Below are 6160 nucleotides of genomic sequence, written 5' to 3'. Positions count from 1 at the left end.
TGTTCAAGTTGTGGTCTTTCTACCGTTCTCTTTGGACCGGGCGACATCAATTTAGGTTTTGAAACATAACTTGATATATCCCATGTATTCTCGCATGGGAGAGGCTCAACAGGGATGGCATATGTATCTTGAAAATTCTTTAGGCTATAAAAAGGAGAGCAACAATATGTTTCATGCAGTCTTCTGTATCTAAGAACTGTCATTCCATGCCCGCATGATATCTCATCATTTTGAAATCTTCCGTAACTACACATCTTAGTGTTTAAGTTTACTATGTACCGCTTTAGTCTATCAACAACAACATGCATATCAACTGTTGATGGTATTACCTAACACACAAAAATATTGATCATTAAAATGTTGTTACAAAAAAACAAGCCACTAAAAAAGGTTTGAATTATAGATACATAATGGATATCAAATTAATGTAGGGTTTATTCTAGTTGGCAATTTATACTAAATTAATTCAGTAATCATACTAATTGCATACATGAATACATTTAAATAATAATGAATAAAGGAAAATCATACCCTTATACTGCTAGACAAAGCAATACTTTCCTGGAGCATAAGATCATATTTTTTTGTAAGCTCTGATCTAGTTTTTGCAGCCTCCTAGTTGTGCTTATGAATCCATCTTTGAATTGTTATCCTCATAAATTCAAGAAGTGAAATCACTGGCAACCTCCTTGCTATCCTGTTAACATTATTCAAAGATTCGGCTATGTTTGAAGTCATGGTCCATGTTCGCTTACATTTTGAATAAGCCCTTGACCACTTGCTATACCCGATATCATATAAATAATCTATTATTCTTGGATCTATCTGGTCTATTCTTTGCATAATCGCCTCAAATTGTTGCATTGTATAAGCCTCTGCCATTGTAAAAAATAGCTTCTTCAAATCTTCAGTATTCCTATGGAAGTTCTTCAAAACATTACAGCATAAGTGTCATATGTAAGCAAAATGTTCCAATCCAGGATATACTCTGGCAGTTCCTTTCCATATGCTCTCGTTTCTATCTGACATAAAACACATGTTTTTCCTTTCTCCATATGCTTCCCTAAATTGTTCAAAGAACCAGGTCCACGATGCATCATTCTCAGAATTCACTATGGCATAAGCAAGTGAAAGTATGTGACCTGATGCATTAATTAAAAAAAACAGCATACAAATTGAAAACACACCTTATATCATATTTATTATTGATTATAAATGTAAAAGATTCAAAAAATACCTCCTGGATTCATAGTTCTTGCAGTCAACATTGTACCACCATATGAGCCTCTTAAAGCTTCTCCATCAACAACTACAATTGGCCTACAATACTCCCAACCTCTAATACATATTTCTAATGCAACAAATTCATATAAGAATTTATCACATTCCGTCCTTTCTAATTTTAAAATCGAACCAGGACATGTCTGCACCAATATGTATAGATAACCTGGAAGTTTTTCAGTTTTTACAATTAATTTTACAATTAGATATTTGAACATTACAACACAACAAATATACTAGCTGGATACAAATTGGACACCAATTATATTCAAATTAGACACAGAATGGATAACAATTGGATACAGAAAAGGAAACCAAATGGATACTGAGAATTCAATTTGTAAACAAACTGCATGCCAGATTGTTGCATTGTTAAAATTCACACCAATTCAGTCCATAATATAAAATACAAAATTTAGTTCTAAAAGAAACCTGGAAGTTTGGCATATGACTCGGCTAGATCTCCATGCACCAATTTTATCGCCTTTTCTTTAGCTCTTCAGGCCTGCATGTATGTCAGCACAACATCATGCACTTTCAACACGTCTTCTGCTATATCTTTTGGAGTGTATACAGTCGATGGATCAATAAATTTATCTATTATTAAAACATCTACAACGTCAGTTATTCCCTGACGCCTTGCATACACTCTATCTCTAACGGAACAAGTGTGTTCCACACAGTACTTTCTGATTTTAAATAGCTTCGATTGATTCAAACATGATGAGTTCATCATCCAGGAACAATTATCAACAGGACACTTCAGATAATAACTATTTAAGAAACAAAAAAAATTCATCAAAACCTGATATACCAAATACACTCAAAAATAAATACACATTCAAACAATCAATTAAATCCTTACCAAGATGAACTAGAACGAGATACAAGAAATCTGAATTTTTTCACAACTCCATAATGTCGCATCACCTCCATAAGTGTTTCTTTATCATTGTAAATCTGATTTTCAGCTATAAATAAATTAGAAAGGTCACTGATTACTCCATTTCCTTCATCAATATTTTCATCGACAACTCCATCTAAATTCACTCCTATCAAGCGGATGGAGTTGCTGGACTATAAATCAAAGTTAGTTAGTGTTCTACTATCATCAGAATGTCTCCTATCCACAACAACTACAAATCCTGATTATCTATTGCTATATTCTTCAAAGTTATGCACAATGAATATTTCGTAAAGAAATCTACATTAGCTTTCTTTTGATCTAAAAAAACCCGCACACCAACATCTGTGGACTCTAAAAGGGGGACATCTATCACTAACTATATATTTTATCTCTATATTGTGAATATTAGCATCTATTATTAGTTGCGATGTTATAGCACTTACTAGACCACTATAAAGACTAGAATACTCATATATAATCCCCTCCATCTGAAAATCAACATATTTCCCTGTTTCATTAAAAAGAATAACAATTAGTCTTATATAATACAAAAAAGAAAAATTATACACACTTGTCATTATTTTTTCATACAAAAATTATTCAGACAGTAAACTACAAACAAATTTTATTAAAAAATAAAATTTCAGATTTCATAACCACTTAATACAAATTTCATACATACAATCATCATTTATATCAAATTTAGACATTTCTCATACCAAATAGTTCATTCCTTTCACACAAATTTATACATAATTGACAAAACTTATATAAACAATAATATTTCACATTTCATACCAACTTAAAACATTTTTCATACACTTATTCAAAATTCTAAATAACTTTTTTTACTAACTAGTTAACACACTTTCATATCAACTTAAAACAACTGTCATACAATTCTTCAAAATTCTAAATAACCATTTTTTCACATTAGTGAATACACTTTCATACCAAATTCATTACACTTACACTAACAAATTCATTCAAAACTATACATTTTAGTTTATTTTTTCAGGAAAAAAATTAGTAATCAATATTATAATTTTAATCTACATACCCAATCTACAACGATAAAAATATTTATATGTTATACATTTATACTCAAATCTTTCATATATTGCGGCAACTTCTCATGAAATCATTGTTTTACCAGTATAAAAAATAACCAAAAAATAAAAAATATGGTGACATTAAACCCCTATCAAAAAACAGAAACTTACCAAGAAAATCAATAATATTACAGTTTCACAACAACTAATAAGTATTATGAACAAAATGTATTGTTTATACAAAAAAACATATCACATTCAATATAGTGACGATTTACAAAAACAAAATCACAAAATGTGATTTACAATTTCATTTTTTTTTCATTTCACTGAAATCCAAATACAAATAGTAAACACTTAAAAATACTAACCTGGAGGATCCCATCTTCCGCCATGTTTAATTAATATTGATACGTAGTTGTCCATCATAAAAAAATCAGGATTTTTCAAACAAAAAAAAACTTCAATTTGTCGCCAGTGGAAGAAAATCAAAGAGAGAGAAACGTGAAAGAAAAATGGATAAAATCAGATTTTTGAATTAATTTTAACAAATTATAGTGAATTAAGGAAACTGAATATTCTTAATTAGTTTGAAATTCCTTAATTCATGCTAATTAATAATTATCTTAAATTAATTCAAATTTAATTGACACCCCTATTTCCGTTTTTTTTTTCATTTTTTCCTTCAGAAACGTTTTATTTTAAATTTTTTTTAATCTTTTTATTCTTTTCAAATCAAATGTTTTAAATTATTAAAAATAACCTTTTTTTTAATAATCTATTACAACCTGAAATTTTTAATATTACAACTTGAAAGTTTGATTCTACTGCTATAAATTTAAAATATTAATCTAATATATGTCATATATGAAATTTTCAATTGAATCAACCACTTCATAGGCCCATGCTATATAAATTCATGCATGAAATATATGCCGATAAATTAAAGATCCCCTAAATTCCTTGACTAGGGACCACTATAACCTATCCTTTTAGATCTCTCATAAAATCCACAGAACAGTATGCTTGAATTAAGATGTAACATGGACATCTCTCTACTCCCCCCACCCACCCACACACATAATCTCTCTCACTCATATATATAGAGGCAGTACAATTATTAGGCCAACTAGTTCTTTGTAAAAATAAGTTTAGATTTAGTCTAGGGAGCCCGTGTTGGCACAAGCTCAAAACGTTTACTTTTTTATTTCAATTTATGTGACATAAATATAATTTGGAGAGTCAATTAAATTTTTGGTATAAGTTTTAGATATTTGAAGTTGTTAATTGTTGTGATATAGAGTACTTTTTACCTAATTTTCAAATAAAATGTAACTTTCTGTATCCAAATTTATATGGCACTGATTGAATTTTGATAATCAATAAAAAAAATTATGTCTTTTAAATTATTAATCATTGTGATTTATAATACTTTTACGCCATATCGAATAATATATGTTACTTCATTTATCCCAAAATCACTTGCGATTTTGTTGTATTAAGGATATTTAATAATGTTATAGTCAAGAGAAATCAAGCTAAGAGGTTGAAATACAAATTAAGTGAAGGTTCTTTATTTATCATGAAGAATTTTTAAATTGATGAAAGTACTGCTGGATGTAGACTTGTTGAAATTTCATATAAATTGTTTTATTTGCCACAATATGCTAAACTAATTCCCGAAGAATATTATTGGTATTCATATAATTGAATTTCAGTTTATTAAATAAGATGTGATTGAGTCAAGGGTGAACAACATTCACTACAACATTTTATGTCTACAATCACCCTAGAAAAGTGTGGCCTAAACTATGTAAAAGTGTTGCCTTTGATAAAAGGCCACACTTTTTTACTTTAAGCCACACTTTTCTAGGGGTGGCCGAAAGAAGCGAAACCTTAGAGTTTAGGCGACACTTTTCAAATGTTGCCTTATAAGCTACGCTTAAAAGCATAGTCTAAAAGGCAAAAAGATCACGCTTTGCAGTACCTCATATAACAATATTTCTATCTCATACAACTACACTTTCAAGTGTGGCCTTTGCTTCCTTATTGCCCACGATTTTAAAGTGTTGCATTTTCTATCTTATGTATGACAACACATTGAAGTGTAGTCCTTACCCATATGCATACAACAATTTACATTGCATGTGATGCACAATTGACAGTCCTATGGCTATACTTTTAAGTGTGGTAATATTATTTTGGCTATAAAATATTTATATGCCACAATTTCTAATTAAATAACACCAATATTGTTTTGCAATAAATAATCTCAAGCATTAAATTAGCTAATAAGTAATTCAAATATATAGATTTGCAATAAACTTCAATAGATAATATGTCTTGTGTACATGACATACTTATAAAGAAATATTCTAAATATGTACACAATAGTTCAAAAAGTACTCTTACAATAGTTCAATATATTCTAGATATGAATTTATTTCACAAAATCAAATATAAAGTATTCAAACGTTTACAATAGTTCAAAAACTCTTCATCATCCACTTCAATGAGATCAAATTGACTTGTGGCGACCCTTCAAGTTTGTTCACCTCCATTTCCCTACACATTTAAAATGAAATTAAAAATCAAAACAAACTATATTGTACAACAAATCAGATTGCAGCAGTTGTAGAAAAGGCAAGAAGTTCTGTTGGAGTGAAGGGCCTTGTTAGTGTCACACGCCATTTCGAACCAGCCGAAACAGTTCACATAATATGGCTGCACTTTGATTTTTGAAAAAAAATGTTTTGTTTGTTTTAGAGCCGCCACCTAAATTTTAAGGAAAATATTAGGAAAATCATTTTTTATGTGTAAATGTAAACTCTGTTTTGATTTGTGAAACCAGTGAGATTCTGAGTAAGGTTTTTGGTCACTCGAGGGGAAGGTATTAAGCATCCCTCAGAGCCTATCCGAA

At 29.7% G+C, this 6160-nt stretch overlaps 1 pseudogene; it reads right to left on the bottom strand.

Moving 5' to 3' along the window:
• Positions 1 to 951: 951 nt before the first annotated feature.
• On the bottom strand, positions 952 to 3635 carry LOC125823538 (uncharacterized; annotated as a pseudogene).
• Between the last annotated feature and the right edge of the window lie 2525 nt (positions 3636 to 6160).

Source organism: Solanum verrucosum, unplaced genomic scaffold (genome assembly GCF_900185275.1).
Source record: "Solanum verrucosum unplaced genomic scaffold, falcon-dt-bn FXZP01000012.1, whole genome shotgun sequence".
Lineage (NCBI taxonomy): Eukaryota > Viridiplantae > Streptophyta > Magnoliopsida > Solanales > Solanaceae > Solanum > Solanum verrucosum.
This window is presented reverse-complemented; position numbering and strand designations above follow the sequence as displayed.